The 22,503-nt window shown below is 44.8% G+C and overlaps 1 protein-coding gene across 6 annotated transcripts in view; it reads right to left on the bottom strand.

Annotated features, from left to right (window-relative positions):
- Atxn1 (ataxin 1) overlaps positions 1-22,503 on the bottom strand; it is a 416,850-nt gene that overhangs the window by 137,501 nt on the left and 256,846 nt on the right. For 5 of the 6 annotated variants that reach the window (XM_052157616.1, XM_052157615.1, XM_052157619.1 and 2 more), the window contains one exon: positions 10,943-11,067. The exons of the other annotated variant lie outside the window; for it this stretch is intronic. The gene's annotated coding sequence lies outside the window, so the exon portion shown is untranslated. The remainder of the gene's footprint in view (positions 1-10,942; positions 11,068-22,503) is intronic. 6 annotated transcript variants of the gene reach the window in all.

Here is a 22,503-nt window from a genome sequence, read left to right as displayed (position 1 = left end):
CTTAAAAAGTGACCTTATGACCCAGTCTCCTTTGTCATTTCTTACGTGCTTTTGTCTAACCACTCCTGAAATGCTAAAGCATTTCCACATGCCCTGTCTTCTTGCATTGAGCTTTGCACATGTTATTTCTCTGTGTGAGTAGAGCCAGAGAAAGCTAGACCACCCTGAGTTGAACCTACTAGGTAATTTGCTCTTTGTGGCCAAAGAGAAATTAACATACATGAAAGAACACGTGAGATTTTCTCTCTTTTACTACTCTTAGGACTCCTGGGATTGCAGTATAGAGAGACTCAATCTGAACTGAGCCTGGTGCCTTCCTACCTGCTACCCTAGCACTTGAGTAGTTGAGGCAGGAGGATTGCTATGGATTCTGGGCCAGTCTGGGCTACAGAGTAAGACACCATCTCAGAAAATAAACAAGTACAAACACACTCAGGGGAGGATCAGGAAAAGGAGAGGGAGGAGGGGGTAAGCAGCAACTCTGACTAGCTTCCCAGAGGATAAGAGACATCACAGAGTGCATGCAAACAAGCTGCAAAACCGAAGATACCCTGTCCCTACAGCCTGTGAGACTTTCCAACAACCATTCTAGACTAATACGTCTCAGCCTAGCTAACACAGAACAGAACAGCCCAAGTGACCTGCACAATCACAATACAGTATGTGGTTGTAAGGCATGGCGTGTTGGAATCACTTGTCACATGGTATATGCTGACTGATACACCCTAGTACTATGGTTGATGCCTAATCATACCTCAGGTATGAGGATAAAGGCTTGATCCCAGAAGATGCCACGCTGGTTTATATCCACGGGATGCTGGAGGTACGTACCACTGCTCAGGGTATAAAGAGGTGTTTGTTTTCTTATTTCTAATCTTAGGGATAGAAAACTCCTTAGCTGTTATGGATGGCCAGCTTTTGCAAACACTCAGTCAATATTTGCTAGAATAAGACCAAAGAATACAGATCTTTGTCTTCAGGCTTTCTCCTGTCTTTAATATCAGAGCATCGATTTTAGACATTTTTTTTCTATACTGCTGCCTAGCTCTGTTAGCAATATCACATGCGTCGTCATGTGCTTCCATTTCATAGTTCCACTCATACCGATAGTTACTGGGAATCTCCCTATGCTTTATATAGGTAAAGCTATCACATCTCTTCACTATACCTTTCAGTTTGACTAATACCAAAAATTCACCTAAAATTCCAAGTGTCCTCAGCTTATACACACAGATAATTCTGACAGATGCTCTCACTCCTGGACCGCTGAGAACCTATGGACCTGAAGCTATAGAACAGCAATGGTAATTGTCACTGGAAGACAGGGACAAAGCAATAAGCAGGTAGCTTGTTTGTGGTCTCGAAGAGAGAAGGGATGAGAAGGGAACTCTAACTATACGATCTTGGCCTGACAGCCCTCCTGTGAGATGGAATTCAGGGCACCCCATCCTCAGTTATTTGATTCATATACCCATGTGGTCTATAACAAGGAGTTGAGAAAGAAGAGGTGACAGGCTTATTCTAAAGGGTCTTCCATCTACCGTGTGTATAGATAGGTTGTGAAATATATAAAGCCTGAGGTTCGTGAGACTTAAGTTGGCTATCACTCACATCACCAAATTTCTTTATATATATATATAAAATATATATATATATATCACCAGGGTCAGCAAATGGCCCAGCTGGTAAAGATGCTTGCTGCCAATCTGGATGACCTATGTTCAATCCCTAAAACCCACATCGTAGAAGGAGAGAATGGATTCCCAGCCTGCCTCTCTCTCTCTCTCTCTCTCTCTCTCACACACACACACACACACACACACACACACACACGTGATTTAAATAAGGAGCTATCATCAAATCTAGATATTGTTGTCTTCTAACTGAAATGTCACTCACAGTCATTGTATTTCTGGATCATGGCAATATGAAGGAGCTGTCTTTATGCTAGTGAGCCATTAATGATAATGAGTACTTATACCAGGTATGCAATTAGGAATTATAGAATCATCTGTAAAAACCACCCCTTCTATAGCACAGAACTGCACTTTAAGAGATATTATTATTCCTGGTACACAAAGTGTCTTCTATTATGTGAATCATTTAGAATGATGAGCAAGCTGTGCATGCCACACACTGTCTAACAAACCTGCTTTGCTTGACCTCTTCTGTGCTTGTTTTGAAATGGGGTCTCATGGAGCCCAGTCTGGCCTTAAACCCATTGAACAGCCAAAGATGACCTTGAACTTGGGATCTTCCTGGTCCTTACAGACCTGGGGTTACAGACCTGTGCCACCATACCCAGTCAAGCAGTGCTGTGGATGAAACTCGGGCTTTTACATGCTAAAAAATCCACTAGCCGAGCTACCTCCCAGCCCTCGTGATTTTACTTTGCAGGAAACGGCTAAACAAACTGTGAAAGAGCGGGCTTTTGCTTGAAGTTCTCTTTTCCACCAAATCATCTCTCTTAATCCAAGTGTCAGGTCTTATTAAATTGTGTATCCCTCTCCTGGCTCTGGAAGAGGATCTGATGAGTCACTGAGTACATGAGGGATGCTAACCTCGCCTGGTTAGATCCCCACGAGTGCATCATCACCACCAGCATCATCACCATGGTGAGCAGAGTTATACACACTCGCCTCAACTGTGGTCGTTAAGAGGAACAAACAGTCCTGAAAGCAGAGGAACTCTGTCTTAATGAAGACACAGGTAAGATGGGTTTGCACATCCCTCATGCATCTCAACTGCCCAACTCTCTCCTTGGTTTTCCTGGGTTCTCCATCTCCTTGCAAAGGCCCACCTCCAGTCTCTTTCTGTTAAAGAAATAAAAGCATCTTGACATCTCTAGGGGAAAATGTCAGCTAAACTTACCAGCCAAGGCATGCACAAAGAAAGGGTTAAGGAACTTCACATGACTAATTAGTTTCAGATTTAAAGGTTGGCAAAGTCTGGGCTGGGGCACTGTCTCTGTGGGTAAGAGCATTTGCTGCTCTTCCAGAGGACCAGAGTTCAGTTCTCAGCACCTATGTCAGAAGGCTTACAACTCCCTCTAGTCCAGACACTCATATGCACAGACAGACAGACAGACAGACAGACAGGCAGGCAGGCAGACTAAGCAGGCCAGGCAGATAGACACATCACACACACACACAAACACACACATACCCCTTTTCTTTTTTTCTTTTTCTCTTAAATGAGGTCAAATAAGGCCACCGACTTTTAGGATTTTTCTATTTGTTTGGTTCCAAGTCAGAAAATGGCAGGCATCATTTGATGCCAGTTCATTGTGGTCTAATGGGAGGAGGAGAGAACTGGGAGGGCAGAATACAAGGTGAGTAGTGTTCTGTCTTAGGGCTGGGCACGGAGATGGATTACTGGAGCCCAGTAGGAAAGCTCTCCTTACACTGGGAGCTTTCAGGCCAGACCAGTCAACAGGAAACAGAGGCCAGATCAGTGGTTTGGTGTTCCTTCAGTCTTCCTCCATCTTCTGACCTCTGCTTCTTCCTAGCTCGCATCCCCAACTCTGAACACTAGTGCTGATTGCCAACAAAACATTAACCCAATTCTCTCTCTCTCTCTCTCTCTCTCACACACACACACACACACACACACACACACACACACACACACACACACAGAGTGCTACCAAATGCATTGAAATCCCAAATGACCCCACATACTGCCTGGATGATCCACTAGTTGGCTTGCTACTCTCCATGGGAAGGGATTTATGCCAGCTCATGAACTGTTTGATCTTCAGTAAATGACATTCCTAATAGACACTCCATAGTCTCTACCTAAGTAAGTGACATGCTGCTCCTGGAGGCTGGCCCAGTGGAAGGAAATGTAAAATCCTCTCTGTGCCACGTGAATACCAGCTCCATTCTGACCCCCTCAAGGCTGCCACTTCCACTCCTTTGGTTGTCTTTAGGGAAGCACCAGACAACAGGTTGCTATGACAACTGGCCACACAGCTGAGGCACAGAAACAGATGACCAGGAGATCTAGGAATACCAGCGACAAACCCCAAGGATAGCACTGAAGATCCCCACGGCTAGCTGCTCTGACCCCTAAAAGGAGCACCAAAAAAGGGGACAGGAGACTCCCTTCAGGTCCAGGATAGTGACTCTATTCCAAATCATGTGTGCCAGTAGCAGCTAAGCAATAATACACTAGCATTAATACATTTTGTTTACTAGACTCCTAAGAGTCCAGGGAGGAAATCTATTCAGAAGTACAAGTGTGACTGTCAGAGGCAGACAGAAAAACTGAGGTGGTTAAAGAGCAGACAATCTGCTTTCTCAAGTAATAGTGGCCTTAAAAAAATCCCAGCACCCTATTCTTACTGTTCAATTCCTTGGAGAAGGAAGAAAAGGCAAAGTAGACAGAAATCCAAGAGAAGCTTTGTGGCCCGTGCTTTGTTCTATGGAGTGAGTCTGACAGTGCTTGTAGAGACCCAGGCATGAAGAATGCACAGCATATGTAAAAAAAAATTCACTCCTGTGCAAGCAACAAAAGTTCCAAAGGGGGGGGGGATTTTATCAGAAATGAGGAGAAACCAAAAATGATTTTAGCAAGAGGATTTAAGGTCAGTAAAAATGAGGTGTCCCAGTGTTGGTGAAGATGGTAGACATTCTGACTGAAACAGTGGCATACCCTAGCTGTGGGCCAATTCTGCCAGCATCACCAGTAAATATATTCAACTGCCAGGCCATCAAGAATGGAAGGGAGATGGTCTCAGGAACTTGTGCATAAATGCTCAAGAAGGAAGTAGAATTTCCAGGTAAACGTTGGTTAAGGGCCTAACAGGCATGAGCCAAAGATTTTTGCCTAAGTTACCAAAGCGAATTCTCAAAAGCTGAACATGTGGGCACTTGCCTGGACTTCCAGAATGTGGGCACAGAGATGCGGGAAGGTCAGGAGTTCAAGATCACCGTTGGCTGTATAACAGTTTGAGGCCAACCTGAGCTACGGGAGACCCAGCATCAACAGACAAGCAAACAAACAACAACAACAATAACAAAACCCGCAAAAGACTCTGAACAAAGATCACTACTTATATGCCATCCTGTTTCTATTTCAATTTTGGTGACAGAAATGAGGTCAATTGTTTCAGGAACATAAGCACAAATAGAAAAAAAGAAAGATCTTGAAAGACTAACTTGCTTCAAAACAGGCTTCAAAGAACGCAGTCTGCTACCTCATCTAAAGGGGTTCTGTATTTTTGCAAACTGCTTTCACAGAATCCTGTTAATATATTCACCCAGATGAAAGAAGATAAATCGGTTCTTTCTATCTAGGATTCTTCTCAGCGATAATCTACTATACAGTAAAGCTGGCCCCTCAAATCTCTAATGAAAACAGTTTGGCTCTGAGATCTTAAGTAGCCTGACTCAAAAGCACCTAAGGTAAGACTAAGGTAAGTGTTTCACTTGTCCCTTGCCTTCTCAGGGCACACACATGTATGGGTTGACCTTATTCCCCTGCTGGGAGGTCTAAGGCAGAGGCTCTCAGCGACCCAGCTCTGAGTCATTCTACCCAGCACCCCTCTTGGCACACCTGAGTGCCTTGGCATCTCCGTTCCCAGCAGAGGTCTTCTGAGATAACCTCCAGAGGGCAGTGAACAGAGGTGGCTCAGTCCTGCACCCTGGCCTGAGACCTTATCCTGGCTTATAACCTTCTTTTAACAAATAGTATTCTAAAGGTCCATTCGAAATCACCACAGCTGCCACTCCCCTCTACCCCCACCCCCATAACACAGATATGGCAGGAGTTCACAGACTCTTTTCTTTTCACACTTCTTTCCTTCTGTGAGACTGCTGGGGGAGGAGGGAGCTGCACACAGCGGGAGGAGGGTGCTGAGGGAAGTGTCTGTGCCCGCAATGGCTGGAGCTGGCCAACCAACTCAGAGAGCAATGGTTATGTCTCCTCTCAGATAGAAGAGCCCATATTCCGGTCTCCAAAAGGTTCCTTCTCCAGGTAACATACAAGGGAAGTGACCGGGAACTTATGAGGCTACCGGTACGTGATGTTTGAGGAAGGTGGTGGTGGTGGAAATATTCAAATGGGCAAGACAGGAAACCCTTGTAGAAACCCTCACGCTCCTACAGGGAAACGAACAGCACCTCCTCACCTGTCATCCACAGGCCAATCTGCAAATTCAAACAAGGTCTAAACACATGGGGACACACACACACACACACACACACACACACACACACACAATAAGCTGATAATAAAACACCCTTTCTCAGACCCCCTTATCTATTTCAGAATGTTTTTATGACACTCTAGAAGTTGGTATCTCTCATGCAAACCTGAAACTCCCGACCTGACAGACACATCTGGGGAAACCACTCAAGTGTTCTTAGAAGTGGTGTCAAGTGTGCACATGTGGTTCTCTTACTCCCAGATAAGAACGCACACCCTTGTCTCAGTGCTATATGAACAGGCAGAGTTGTGCTTGGTTTTGCCTGCTTCTTCTTAGGCACTCTGTAAATGGTATTCTACGCAGTTATTCTAATAAAGGGTTGGAAGAAACACCCAAGCTCGGGACACCTTGATTCCTGCATCCTCAAAAGCAGGGCTGTATGCTGCCTTCAACTGGCTTCTGGTAGCTTTCTCTCCTCCCAGACACCACAGGGCAGAAGCAGGGCCTGGTCTAAAGCAACCCACCATTTCTTTCCTCTAAGTGGTGTGTGCCAGAGGGAAACGCTTCCCGTGACCTTGTACTTAGCTAACTTCTGGCATCACGTAGCACTTCCGGCCCAGCCCCATGCCAGGAATAAAAGGGAACTCAAATGTCAATGAAATGACAGGGCTGTAAAAAACATTGGCATCCGTAGACAGTCACGTGTTGGCTGTTCACGGACAAGACACCACAAACCACGTGGGGTAGAATTTTGCTTTTTCAGTACCCGAAAACCCCCAGGCTCACTAATAGTTACACTATAATATAATGTTCTTAAATGCTTTCCCTACCCACATTTATATCACATATCATATCACAAACATTTAACATCTACGCCTACACTGTAGTGGGATAGAAAGAGGGTTCAGTGGCTAAGACAGTGACTCTCCAACACCTACACAAGAAGCCACGCATGGCCACGAAGACACATGCAAACTCAAACTGGCTTGAGCTTGTCAGCTGTCAGCACCCACATTGTCTAGCTTCTGTTAGCCTGGATTCCGGCTCCGGGGAATCTGATACTCGCTTCTGCCCTCTGAAGGTATTCTCGCTCATGAACATATACATACGTATAACTAAAAATAAAAATGCCTTAAAAGTTATTAGACTTATTTGCTTTTGTGTGTATATGTATATATTTGGGTATACACACACCATGCCAAGTATGGGAGATCAGAGGACAATTTGAAGGAGTTGGTTCTATCTTCCGATCACACGGGCCTGGGGAATTGAATACATGCTGTTAGAACTTAGTAAGGTTGAGAACCACTGGCTCACCTTGACCTGCTGAGCCAGTGGTTCTCAACCTTACTAAGGTGGTGAGCTTTGACTACCATTCCTCAGGTTGTGGTGAGTTCCCCCCAACCAAAAAATTATTTTCATTGCTACTTCATAACCATAATTTTTCTACTGTCATGAATCATAATGTAAATATCTGTGCTTTCTAACAGTCTTGGGTGACCCCTGTGAAAGGGTTGGTTGACCCCCCCCAAGGGGTCAGGACCCACAGATTGAGAACTGCTGTGCTAAACCATCTTGACATCATAAGACTATATTCAGTGCATTAGACCAAAAGCACCTGAGCAAATCATGGCATAGGTTGTAGCAAATCATTGATTTTTAAGGAGTTAATGAGGAAAAAGGAGGATTGGATCTGCTTCATAGCAGAGCAACGTCCTGGTGACACTCAACACAAAAGCTACAACTGGAGAGGTCATCGACCTCCATTTCTCTTGTCGTCCATCTTGAACTGTGTCACCGGGGGTGCTGAGACCCAGGTTACACGGCCACCTGCCACGTGGAGAACAAAACACAAGGCTGACTTCTTCAGTTTTCAGCAACTTCCCCTTCCTGGGCAAGGCTTGATGCCTCTGTGCTGAGAGCCAGGTGGAGACACCTTCGTGGGTAAAGGCCAACTGTTAGGAAGAGTGTGACAGAAGGGAGCTGCCGTTAATGAGACAGGCAGAGGAGCAAACTCACAGAGTAATGAGTCTGAGGCCAGGCTGCTTTGCCAATGATGGATGACGGACGACGTTGCGATTATTGCTCACACCTGACAACGCTCACACTCACGCCTGTCAGCATGCAAATACACATTCCCTGGCGATCCCTGTTTGTAATGCCCTTCCAAGGCACAGACCTCAAGCCTCTCAGGGCATGAGGATCAGTTGAAAATAGAAACTGAGGGTTAGAAGGGCGGAGCAAGGTTAGGAGAGGTTACTGATACCATGTTTACTACAGGTCAGCCTCGCTCTTGATTCACATGCCTGAAGAGGTTGGAGGTCACTGGAATTTTGCATTTTCTTCCTCTTAGCTCACTCTGTTTGCAGAGGGATTTTTCAAGTGCCTAAGAACTGGCCGTGAGGCATCTCCAAATTTACACTTCAGGATCTTTGAGAACATCATGTAATGCCTGAGGTCTGATATAAGCCCATCAGAGCAACAGTGTAAAAGGCAAACCCATCGTGATAGTCACAAAGCTGGCCTGGGCCACAGTAACTCTTCTCATTTCAACTGAAGCTAGACCTGAAAGTGACTTTCTGTAAGACGCATGCTTCCCAGGAAAACAGCACTTTAGAAAACATCATGATACCAGCAAGAAACCCAACCAGCAGTGTTTGCGGTGAGACATCCTAACACGTAAACCCCAGAGTAGTCCATGAGCATGGAAACTTTTATGAGAAAATACTTATACAATTCTCCTCTGATGGGGCAGCCCTAAACCACCGTGTCTGCTGCTTAATGAATCAGAAGCATACAGCAACCCACAGATTTATAAAATATCACTTTCTTTAGTGGTGATTAGGGTGGTGACCTGCCTAGGGTCATCAATATACTTGACCTTAGTAGAGGCTATGGCCACAGGTACCAGGGCAAGTCATAAACTTCTAGAATCCACAGGATCACACCCATCAGTGAAAATGCACTAAGACGACAGTGCCTTCCATCAGCTACAATGAGGCGCAGGGAATTTGAAGATTTAAATGTATAAAAATGTGTGTGCTCCATAGGTACACTTGCCCATGGAGGCCAGTAGAGGGCACTGGATCTCCTTGGGCTACAGTCACACAGAGTGGTGTGTTTTTCTGATGTGGGTGCTGGAAATTGAACTCTGGGCCTCTGGAAAAGCAGCATGTGCCTTCAATCTCTGAGCCGTCCCTCCAGTTCCAGGAAATTTTAAACTGAACAGGTTAATTTTGACAATACTATTAAACTCCTAGGAAATGGGGATTAAATATCTTAATATCATGAGATGTTTTTGGGAATTCTTTTGACATTTTTCCCCTTTTCTCTCTGATATTTGCTGTATCTATGTCAACTTTATGAAATCTTTTAGGCAGTCATACAGAGTAAGTGATAAAAGACCGAAAAGTAACTGTGATTTTTGTCACCAAGAAGTTCAGTGGTAAGAAGGGCACAGGCTGCCAAGGGCACAGGCTGCCAAGGGCACAGGGCAATGGCCTGACCATTTAAACTTCATTGAAGCCCACCCAGAATGAGAACCTACTTGGAAGCTATTCTCTGACTCCCACACTAAACCTCTCCCCCAGCACACATAATCAATAAGTATATTTTTAAAAAAAAAAGACCTAGAAAGTTCAAAATTTATAATATATGTTATAAAATGTCCAGTTACATATATAGCACACAGCCAGAGTCTAACTGAAGTTGGCTCTTTATATTCTAAAACACCAAGATATTATCACTTTTTTTCTCAGAGGTATCAACTGGCCATGGAGAACTTTCCTGTGGTTCTATTATTTCCTGGCCCAATACTCTCCTAAATTTTGTGGTGTGTGTGTGTGTGTGTGTCTGACAGTCACATTCGAATGGCAGATCTAGGCAAACCCATTTCAAATTTCACAGCAAATAGGCTCCTCGAGGCTAAGAGTGGGTCACCAGACATTAACCCTTGTCAAGAGGCTTCAGTAGACATGAAGTACAGTTTCCTAATCCCAACATCACAGACAATCACCCTGATAAAAGCCAGTAAGTCAGCCAATTGTGAATCAGAGAAAACCCTTAAATAAGCATTCTTCCATACAGGTCTGACATTTTGAAGGTAAAAAAAAAATACAAACAAGAAACCAAAAACTAGAAACTAAAACAAAACAACAGAAACAAAAAAAATGAATTAACCAACCAAGCAACAACAACCAAAACCCAAAACCAAATCAACAATACCAACAGCAACAGCAGCAGCAACAACAACAACAACAACAAACCCAGCAACAAACATTTTGGTTGAGTGAAAGAAACCCAAGACAATATTAGTTATGCATGTACATTCAGGCCTTTAATCCTCATCTCCTTCATCATCGTAGAAGAACGTGGCCGACAGTTCTCTATACATTTGGTACTACCAACTATGCCTGTCGCAAGAGCACGGAACCCTGTAATTCACTTTTGGTCTACAAGCAGACCATCAGATCTGCCCCAACAGCAGCTAGAGGAAAGGCAAGTTTGCAGTTGATAACATAAAACCCGCTTCTGAAAACAAGAGGTCTGAAAACTGGGTGATTATCCAGGGCTCACACTGATAGCCCCTCACACTGGGGAATCACCCCGGGCCTCACACTAGCAGCCCCTCACACCAGGTTCATATTGGGTGACCCCCCCCAGGGCTCACACTAGCAGCCCCTCACACTGAGGGACTCACACTGAGCAATCACCCAGGACTCACACTGACAGTCCCTCCCACGAGGCTTCTCAATCTATACAAGGCAAGTTTGCAGACTGTTGTTCACTTACAGCATTCACTATGTTCTGCTCCCAGGAAGCCTCCCCGAGACTTCACCATGGAAACTTCCCTCAGCAGCTGGGAGGCCCAGGCTCTGGTGTTGTCTTTCTTTCTTTCACAGAGAGGTTAGAGATACCTGGCATAAGAACAACCCAAAGAGAAAGGAAATGGTAAATACATCTATCCAATCACAGCTTTCAACAATCTGGTCATCTGGTCAACCAGACTCATAATTCAATGAAGACCATTTCCCAGGACTTGTTTCAGGTAGTTTGTTAATTAGTTTGTGTACTATTTGTTGTTGTTGTTGTTGTTGTTTAATTTACTATGCGACATAACTCTTTTTTTCCTTACTTTTTTCCCCTCTCCAATGAGGTTAAGACCAGTTCTAGGAAACTTCAAATCTAACCCCTGGTGAGATACAAACTTGCTCAAAAGAAGTCACTCACTATTTGCTGGAGTATTTGGTATTTACCTGTAATCCTAGTACTGGGGAGGTAGAAGCAGGAGAACTAAGTCAGCCTGGGTTATAGGAGACCCTGTCTCAAAAACACCAAAACCAGCAAGGAGAGGGAGGCGGGGAGTCAGAGAGAGAGAGAAAAAAAAAAAAAAAAACCATAGCTAGAGATATAGTTCAGAGGTATAGCACTTGGTATCACCCCTGAGTTCCTGGGCCTAATCCTCAGCACTGGAAAAATAAACAGGATCCCCAAATAAGTCACTTGACTTAACTCTCAGGAAAAGGAAGCAAAGACTATAATCTTTGGCCATTTTCATACCTCCCAGTGAGACCGGGAAGATCAATAAGTACTCTTGAGAAGCACTCGAAGTTCCCCGGCAGACAGACACTATGTCAACAGAAGGTGTTATTATTGGTCACGGCCTGCTACTGAGCTCTCTGAGGCAGAGTATAAAACCTAGCTTTGGCTGAGCACCAAGCACCAGGCTCTCCCTGGGGCACTCAAACATCGACATAACCCCATGCTGCTGTGGTACAGGACGGAAGAAGAACAGAACCAGAGAGTCCTGCAATCTCCAGGAGAAATTTAAGAACACAAAGGAAGACGTAGCACAGGAAGTTAAAGCTGGAAAGTATGCAAGGCACACTACAGAGCCAGGCAGGAGAGTGGTGATTTGAGCCACAAGCAAAGGGTTATCTTCTATTGTAGATTCAAGGTGTTCCTTGTGCCCAGTGTCTGCAGGGGTGTGAAAGTCTCCACTTGCCTCCCTGCCACATCTCCCTAGTGACTGTAACACTCACAAACACAAAGGTAGTACAAGGAGGCTCTTCCTGAGAAAAGGACTGGACCCAGCTGGCTGGTGGCTTTAATGCAAAGACCTGCTCACAGTCTGGTAGAGAATGCTCTATATCTGGATTTCTTGTTTTCCCCTTCTTTTTGGCAGACCCAGGCCAGTACTATCAAACTATTTTAGCTTCTGCACTGCGAGTAGCAACAGTAGAGGGAGATGAATAAACATGAACCAGTGACTTAGGGGGACAATGAAGGTGTAAGGTTTCCAGCTCCAGTCAGGTGTGTGGTTTTCTTTTTCCCTTCTAATGTTATGAGCACAAGTTGAACATACTTGGGACTTGTAGTTTTAGCACCGTGAATGTGGGAAAAGTGATTTCCAAGAGGAAAAACACAAAGTGATTCTCTCCAATAATAATAAAAATAGCAATGATGATAGGATGATTGATGATGATGATAATGATGATGATGATGATGATGGAGGAGGAGGAAGAGGAAGAGGAGGAGGAGGATGAGAGTAAAATAATACCAAATCTCAGATTTGGAATTGGTTAACACTGATTAGCAGAACTCAAAATAAATTTTTTAAAATGGAGAGACAAATTAGTACAGAAAGGAGGAAGGAGGTGTCTGCTCTCCTGCAATTAATCATGGCTTTTACAGTGGATCCAGCTTATAGGGTGCTTTCTTATTAATTAGCACATTCAGAGGATGGAATGTCACTTAATGCCACTACACTGAGCCAGGGCCAGGACAGTGAATGAGAGAAGCAAGGGCCCTGCTCTTGTCACACCCAGAGGGATGCGGCCTCAGGGAACTGTACCATCGTGTTTTTAAAATGTGTAAGATTAGACACCCAGACAAGCAGCAGGAAGGGACAATAGACACTGTGATTGGGAGTGTGGGGCCCAGGAGGGCTTGCAGAGAAGTGAAAGGCGGAGCTTAGCACAGGCGAGGCTGGAGGTGAGGCTCAGTGGCAGAGCCCTGGCCTAGAAACAGTCCTGCCAAAGGAAACAGGCTGAGCATCAGGAAGCTGCCTCTAGAGTCGGACTCATTTCTGTTACTGTTGTGATGGAGGTCTTTGTTCCTTATTTCTTCAACTACCTTCAGTGACCTCAGAGGAAGCAGTTCTTCCCTCTGAGTTAATACACACTGGTAATGTCTGCCAGGAAGAGCCATTCCATGGAGCCATTGTACTCCATGTGACAGGCAAGGAGGTCCTGGTTGCCTGAAGTACCAAAGGTTACCCCAAGATAGTAGTGAACAGAAAGGCTGTCTTATCACAGGCTGGTCACAGCTGAAGAAAATCCACTCAAAGGGGGCTAAAGCCTGTGAGAGTGTATGCCTGCAGTCCCAGAACTTGGGAGGCTGATGGTAGGCGGATCATGCATTCCTGGCCAGCCTGAGCTTCGTAGTAAGTGTTAGAAGTGCGGGTAAGGCTGGGCCTATAAAGAGAAGGCCTGTCTCAGAAACAAATCCAAATCCAAAAGAAACAATAAAAACAGAAAACACATATAAGGGCCCAAACCATTTGTTACATGCAAAGTTTGTGTGTGTGTGTGTGTGTGTGTATGTTTGTACGTGTGCATATAGGGGGATTGACAAAAATCAAAAACAAAAACTTGGTACCTTTCTTTAGGTTTCAAATTTCTGGCTTCCCCTGATTATGTGCACATGCACACGCATGCACACGCGCACACACACAAAAGAACACACACATGCACACATGCTTACTTGTGTAATTTTTTTAAAAAAAATTAATCTCTCCTGTACTTAAACAACACTTATGTCCAACTTCAACAGTTCTGGCACTTTCCACCTGATTTGTAAATTGGACTCGGTTTACCTACCCCAGTGAGGAGGAGAGCACACGCAGAAGCAAGCAATCGAAAAGCTCTGTCCATCTCCACTATTTCCCTGTTCCCTATCATCCCAGATCTGGCTCAACTTAATTCTTCCATTAAGAAAAAAAAAAAAAAATCAGCCGGGCGGTGGTGGTGGTGGTGGCGCACACCTGTAATCCCAGCACTTGGGAGGCAGAGGCAGGCGGATTTCTGAGTTCGAGGCCAGCCTGGTCTACAGAATGAGTCCCAGGACAGCCAGGGCTACACAGAGAAACCCTGTCTCGACAAAAACCAAATCCCCCCCCCCAAAAAAAAAACAAAAAACAAAAACCAAAAAAAAAAACAAAAACCAAAAAAAAAAAAAAAATCAGTATTTTGTATTCTCCAAACTGGTGACCTCCACGGGTAGGCCCACTCCTGTTCTCTCTGGATGGAGCCAGTCTGAAACAAAGATGGCCAGCTGAGCCCTAAGTTTCTTCCCATTTAAGATAACCAGGATAAAATATGACTTCTTCCCTTACTAATTTCTCACAAAAACAAAAATATCAATACCATTCTATCCACAGGTCTCGGAATATTTCTCACCCTGACAGTTATGACAAGCCTTAGCAAACCCAGAGAGAAGAGAGAATGCAAAAGGCGAGTCTCCTTGCAGCCCAGTGTGTTTGCCATCAGACCTGGGGACATATGCCAGGCTGACAATCCCGTCCTCCACTCACAGGACAAAGGGACACCATGCCAGCTTCTCCTCCCCTTGAATGCCCAAAGCACTTACAGTCTCTGCTGCACATTTTGACCCAAGGTCATTTTCAAGTCAGCACTCTGGTATATTGTCTTTTTATCCTCCATTGGATTTATTGAAGTCTTGAAGGCTCAGAGACTTTATAAGCTTCCTCAGGACTGAGACCTTGCCGTGGCCTTCTTATGCGAGTTCCTAATAGCATCTAGTGGGAAGAGCTTTGAATGGAAAAGAAATGACCCAAGGCCCAAGCCTGATCTAGAAGAATTTAACCCTTACCTGCAAAGGGCTTATTCCTTTGAAGCTATAGTTTAATCTCTTCTCTACAGAGGGTGCTCCCCTCCTTTCTCTATGTATAGCTATACTTTAATGTGTGCATGTGTGTGGAAGCCAGGGGACAACTTATGGGGGTGTCATTTTTAATAGGGTTTCTCACTGGCCTGAGACTCAGCAAATCGACTAGCCTGCACAACCATCTGATCATCTGTTTTAGTAAGTCCCAGTGTTGGGATTACAAGCTCAATTTTTTCCTCTTTAAAATAGGGAGGGTCTCACACTGTGCCCCTGGCTGACCCAGAACTTGCTATGTAAACAACACTGGCCCTGAATTTACAAAGATTTCACATGATTCTCCCTCCCCAGTACTGAGATTAAAAATATGTACCATTTGCCCAGCATACTCAGTTTTTTAAAGAGTAGACTCCAGAGGTTGCAATGTGGGTCCTTATCCTTGCAAGGCAGATACTTTACTGAATGAGCCAGTTCCCTAGATCCTCAGCCCCTTCACCTTTCTCTGCTATCCAAGGACTTGGAGGTCCAGCGCTTCCCATTCCAATGAAAATTTCCCATAGAACTGAGAACAGTTACATTTGGCCTTCTCTTTCCTGGTCTCTGAATCCAACCCTGTTTTCCTTAGTGACCCTTGGAAAGCTGCTAGCTCCCTCTCAACTATTCACACACTCACTCCAACTACATAGACCCTTGATTCTCACAGTGTGTTTCCAAAACCTCTGCTGTTGAGACCCTCATCCTGGGTGGGGTAGACCTGGAGCTCTCTTGAGTGGAGAGATCTCAAACTGGAACCCATCCCAGACTCAGAGAGAGGCCATCCCTAGAACTGCTCATTGGGAAAGCTTGGGTGTGGGCCAGAGAATCTGTAGTCCCCAGGAGAGATTGACACTACTGGTCTGGGGTTCACATTCAGAGAAACACCCCTCTATAGGGGCATCCTTCCAGCCAGATGGAAGTGGGTGACTCTTATTCACTCTAAGATAGGTATACTGGAAGAAATGACAACACAGTCCAAAGGAATGCCAAATTACCAAACAAACAAATAAACCCATACACCGTTAAATGTATGCATGGAACCTGGGGAAACCTTTGCAACCTTCCTCCACTTAAGTTCTTAATCTATTATGATATCTCCTGACCTTCCCGAGGTCAACTCTATCCTTCATCCCCCTTTCTTTCCTTTTCAACCACAAACACTTTTCCCTAGCCTATAAGCATGTTGTCCTTTATATTTCCTGAAAGACATCTACAGTGTCCTGGAAGGTTTCCAAAAGGCTGACCCCTTTTTCTGATTAACCAAGAACAGGTTAAAATGTTTCAACACCAATGTCCTAAAGCCTGGGAGTTGGATTTCCACCATGATTTTTGCAAACTGTTTTTCTCGTTTAAAGGTCATTGTGGCACCCGCCTCCCAAATGCAGCAACCTTTCCCAAGTCTTCATCCTAACTAGTTTCTGTCCTAAAACCCAGTTCAGTTCACTAGAATGTCACTCAATCTTTTAGTTGCTTGAGAGGCTTGCATCTCTGCCCCCAATCCCACCCTCCACTCCTCCTCTACCTCTCCCTATACCACACCTCCGTCTTCCACCTCAAGTTAGATTTATTCCCAGAGCGTTCAGTTATAGGGTGACACACATGAGTCTCTGCTGCTCCCCATAACTGGGCTGTCTCTGATGCACCTACACATGTCCTCTAAGTAATTCAAGGGAACATCTCTCCACATCTGGATGCTGTGAAGGTATTCTACGTCTAATTCAGACCCCAAAGCACGGAGCTTAAACTACAGGGATTACACATGGTGGGCCAGATCTGATTGGGTGAACCTTTCAAAGGGACAGAGATCAGCACAGGAAAGCACATGCTGGCAGGGGGCAAGCCACATGAAACAAAGAAAACAGCAAGCTGAGAGTAGCCCCCACTGCAGACAGCAGTGGAACAGGGGCCCAGAATCAACAACAGCAGCAAGAAAGTAATGTCTACAAGGAACTGTGAGAGCTTTGTAAAGGCCCTGGGCTTCAGGTGGGGAATGCACCTCAGGTAGCACTGAGGTGTCAGTCTTGAGAAAATAGAAACAGGGGAGCTAAGGAAGCCACTGAGGAGTAAAAGACAGAAACTGGTGGTTAAGAAACAGGTTGTAAGTCTGTCCTTCGAGCCAACTGTATACAGCAAATTAATGCATGTGTTACAATGAATTATGATTTTTCATGAGTCACTTTGAAGTATTTTTGCTTTGTGTGTATATGTGTGTAGGTGTATATGTGCATGTATGGATGCGGGTGTGTGTGTGTGTGTGTGTGTGTGTGTGTGTGTTTTAAATGAGAAAGTGTCTTAAGTAGCCCAGCCTAGTCTTGAACTTCTGACCTTCCTGCCTCCGCCTTCTAAATGCTGGGATTACAGGAATGCATCACCATGCCTGGTAAGTACTTCATCTTTTATTTTTCTACTTCAACCTAAATAATACTTTTCATTTCTCTGAGACAGCATTACACTGGAGTTTTGTTTTGCTTCTTTAAAGACAGCACCTTACTATGTAGCACTGATGGTCTTTAGTACATAGCCTAGTTTGGCCTATAACTCTCAGTAATCCTTCTGCCTCAGCCTTGTGAGTGTTAAGACTGAAGAGGTATGCGGGTAGGTATTGGAGTTGGAGCAGAGAGAGGGAGAAGGAGAAGGAGAAGGAGAAGGAGAGGGAGAGGGAGGGAGGCTGAAACTGGTGTGGACTTTGGAAATTTCAAAACCCACCCTCAGTGACACACTTCTTCCCAAAAGGCCTCCTAATCCTTATAATCTTTTCAAATAGTGTACTCCCTGGTGACTAGACCTTCAAATATATGACCCTGTGTGTGGGGGGGGGGGGGGCGTTCTTATTCCAATTCATCTCTCCCAAGCTACTGGACATGAATGGTGCCAATCAACTTCTCGATTTAAAACTTCCCACCTCCCCCTTACCAACCCAGTTCCTATTAAGTTTCCAGTCCCTTCCAATGGCACTGTTGTCTTTCCTTCCTCCCAAGGTCTTTTGGCTGTCACCTCCTAACAGTGCCCACTTTATTCCCACAGCCCCAGGCTGGTTCTGACTCCGCTCCTGGTAGCAGTTGGCAGCACTCTGCATACTTAGGCAGTCTCTGGCCAAAATGAGTTACCCTCCTAGTTTCAAACCACCTGAAGGAGCCATTAGGCAATGTGGTTTCTTCTTGTCACATGCCATGCCTTCACTGGTCCCTACAGCTACTGGAACTCTTCTAAAACCCCTTTATTTGAGGGGTACAGTTTAAGACAGATTCTCACACTGTATGCCATTCTGGCCTCAAAAATTCATACCATAGCAATCCCCCTGCCTCAGTCTCTAACAGTAGAATTCCAGACATCAAGATCAGCCTAAATTCCTTATCTGATGTTTAAGGACTTTAAAATGATTTTCTATGTGTATACGAGTACACAGGTGCTATAGAACTTGTGGAGGTCAGAGGATAGCTCTCAGGTGTCATTCCTTCTACCAGGTGGGTCCCAGGAATGGAACTCGGGACATCAGGGTTGCTGGTAACATCCCTTACCAGTTGCTCCATCCTCCTCAATGTGTTTAGGACTTTCCTAAGCTGGGCTTGTTCAGTTTCGTATCCTACTTCTCCACTCAGGTGTTTTTGCTTATTTGATTGTTTTGTTTTCCTGGGGGCGATAGAGACTTCCAGAGGCTTCCACATGCTAGACAAGGCTCAGCTGCTAAGCAACAGCTACAGTCCAGCTCACATGTACTGGGTCACCCACAAGGAGCCCCTGAGAGTCCACCACTATTCCATACATCAGAATGCAAGACACCCCCTGCCTGCCAAGCCCACGCCCAGCCTTTGCCCTCACTTCCCGTCATCATCCTGTGCTGCAACTTCTCCATCAGAAGTGCTGCGGTTTTCACATCGTAGATTTTATATTCCTGTTCCTCCGGAGGTACTCATCACTTTATGCCTTCTCCTGAAAGAGCTGACACCTTCCTGTGCAGATTGTAGTAACATCCACAAGCACAAGTCTGCTCCCTTCTGTTTTTCATAAGCCCCCGCCTGCCTTTTTTTTTTTTTTTTAAAAAGATGTTTTATTTTGAATGGTGTGTACATTTCTGTCTGTGTGGAGTTATGTGGAGAGGTGTGCAGTTGCTTATGGAGGCCAGAAGAGGGTATTAGGCCTCTTAAAGGTGGAGTTACAGACCGCTGTGAGCTATCTGGGCTGAGCGCTAGGAACTGACCCACGGTCTTCTATAGAACACACGCTTTACCGCTGAGCCATCTCTTAAGCCTCTGGGAGGCTTTTGTAAATCAGAACCCCTTGAGAAATCCCCTCTGACTGGCTGGGCATGCAATATCCGTACTCAGGAAACCGAAGCAGGAGGATTACTGGGAGTTCTAGGGCAGCTTGGCTGTGTAGGAAGCATTGGGACAGTCAGAGAGATGTAGCAAGACTCTTTTAAAAATATTAAATTAAATTTAAAAAATCATATACAAATAGAACATAAATTCCTTTTGACTAACTGCTTATATGTGTGGTATTTTACTTTGCTTTGTCCTGCCTTCCAACCTCCTTCCTAGGTAGTAATCAAATGATCTCTCTCTCTCTCCCTCTCCCTCTCCCTCTCCCTCTCCCTCTCCCTCTCCCTCTCCCTCTCCCTTCTCTTCTCTTCTCTTCTCTCTCTCTCTCTCTCTCTCTCTCTCTCTCTCTCTTTCTCTCTCTCTCTCTCTCTGTCCCTGTTCTCTCTCTCTCCTTCCCTCTCTCTCTCATCCTCTCCCTCTCTGGGTGCCTTGGAGAAAAACCATTCCATGAGCCAGCAAGGAAACTGCTCGGTCCATGAATGAAGTGTTTTGTTAGAGCCTCTCCTTCCAGTGAGGGACTAAAGCTGACTTCAGAGCAGGAAGAAGCGACCAGAGCTGCCAGGGGAGGGAGGCTGATGTGAAACAGCTGAGAGGTGGGCCTGGGGCTGGGCCAGCTCACCAAGGCAAGCAAGTGGAGGCAGAGCCCAGAAGGACTGGTTGGCGTGAACCCTGAGACACATTGAAGGACTAGGTTCATTCCCCAAATTACATGGATTACCAACTAGAAAGTGTCTTCCAGACTGGCTACCCTTGGGTAGGCTGTTAACTGGTTGGTGTTGCAGGCACTCAGAGCTGAAATTAGCTAAAATCTATCCAAACTACATGAAATCAGAGAAATAAATGTTTAAAAAAATTCTTCTGATCCAAGATTTAAAACAACTTTCATTCATACTGATCCATGCCACAGTTTCCTGTTGTTATCGAATGTCATCACAAATGAGGGTGAGGCTTTCTTCATGTGGTATAGGTTCTGTAGGGGTGTGTGTGTGTGTGTGTGTGTGTATGATGTGTATCTGGGCTGTGACTCCTATCTGGAGTAATGCAAAGTTTGATGTAAAATATAATGATACATCCAGAGAAAAATAAGTCTGTGAGGCAAAAATAAAATGCAGATAAAAAATAAAAATTCTATGGCTACTTATAGGATACCTGATTGGCAATTAGATGAGTCTATGAGGACTTAGTTTTAGGACAAAATAGCTTGTGCTTCTTGCCACCAATTTATTTTTGGGTTTATTTGCTTCACTTCTGGTCTCATAGGGACTGCTTAGGTCCTACAGAAGGTGGTACTGTGGCCCAGGAGACAGCGGATATTGATCTAGAAGTCTGGAGACTGCCCTGTAGTCTCATGTCCCCTAGGTTACTGGTCCCTTTTCTAGCTGCCAGGAGTCACACACACCTTCTCGCTGGAAAACAATATTTTTCGTTTGTTTAATTTATTTATTTTATTTTATGTGTATGAACACACTGTCACTGTTTTCAGACACACTAGAACAGGGCATCAGATCCCATTACAGATGTTTGTGAACCACCATGGGATTGCTGGGAATTGAACTCAGGACCTCTGGAAGAGCAGTCAGTGCTCTTAACCCCTGAGTCATCTCTCTAGGTCCTGGAAAACAGTTCTAGTCATTTGTTTTCATTTGAAAGTGTTTAGATCTCAGATAGTTCATGTCAGCCTATAACTTGCAATGTAGCTCAGGGTGACTTTGAACTCTTGATCCTCTTGCCTCTGCTTCTGAGTATTATGGGGTGTATGAGCAGGAAGCCCCATGATTGGTTTTCTACAAAGCTGAGGCTGTATGTTACCGTTGCACTCTACAAACAGAGCTACAAGCCCAGTCCCTTAACTTCTTTTCAACCATCAGAGGTACCCGGCTCCTTCCTACAGTAGTATGACTTTCTGATGCAATAAAATGTAAAGTGCTGCAAGACAAAGACAGCATTCAAAGTGTCTTGCCCTTTGGAAGAGACTTAAGAACATGATTCTGGCTTCAAAACTGAGATTTCAACGGGCTTAGGCGTGAATACCATGTAACAGGAATGCTACTTGGCACAGAGCCTGTTGAAACACCAGAGGTAGGAGGTCTTTGATGTGGGATCCTGGATGCCAGGTAACATGCTAAGAGATGCCATTATCCCTTTTATGAATGTGGACTTGAAAACCTGACACCATATTGGGACCAAATATTCACGGTGGGGAGGACTGGAAGGATGAGGGGGGAGTGGCTCTAGGTATAAGCACTCACACCCATAGCCCGGGCTGATCCCCATTACACGTCACCATGGGAGTAAAATGCTATGCTCTATGTGCTATAGCATTCGAAACTTAAATAAAAGGCCATCTCAACCACTGTTTTCTGAGTCAAGGACCCTGACAAGGTGCATCTGTAATTTGTCTTCGAGTCAAGAAGTTCAATGGAAACACCTGGTAATCATAGTTCATTAAAAATCCCGAGGAATTTTTTTTATTTTACATAATGAGGATTCTTCAGGGTTCTCAGTTCCCTTTTAAAGTGGAGCATGACGGTGCAGTCCTCGACTGTAGCATCACTTAGGAGGTGCAGTCCTAAGGCCAGGAGTTCAAGGCCATTGGCTCCATGCTCAATTCGAGAGCAGCCTAAGCTATATAGGACCCTGTCTTAAAAAAAAAAAAAAAGTAAAAGCAAAAGAAACAAATGTAACAAATGTAAGGATTTAAAACCTTTTAAACAATTGACATCTGTTTACCACCAGATGTTTCTAAAACAGGCTCTCAAGCAGGGGCATTGCCCTGTTTGTATCACAAGAGTGACTAATGCCGGTTCTCCATCTGCCTTCATCTCCCATGCTTAAGAGTTTATCCTAGTAGAAGGCCCGGGGGATTCTCTCGCTTACAACGCTTCCCGTATCAAGAAAGGAGACAATCTCTCTCTCCCTAATTGTTTTGTCGAGTGAGCTCTCAAAAGTTCATTTTTGTTACCCCTTTTCAGGCAAAATAAGAGGCCTTTTACAAAAATTCTATTGCTAAAACAATGGAATTCTCCCGGGAATGGCTTCGTTATGGAAACGAAATGACAGTTCCTTTCATGCAGCCAGGCAGAAAGTGTGCGC

This window comes from Apodemus sylvaticus, chromosome 14 (assembly GCF_947179515.1).
Source record: "Apodemus sylvaticus chromosome 14, mApoSyl1.1, whole genome shotgun sequence".
NCBI classification, from domain to species: Eukaryota; Metazoa; Chordata; class Mammalia; order Rodentia; family Muridae; genus Apodemus; species Apodemus sylvaticus.
The sequence above is the reverse complement of the archived record's forward strand: the minus strand, read 5'-3'. Positions and strand labels throughout refer to the sequence as shown.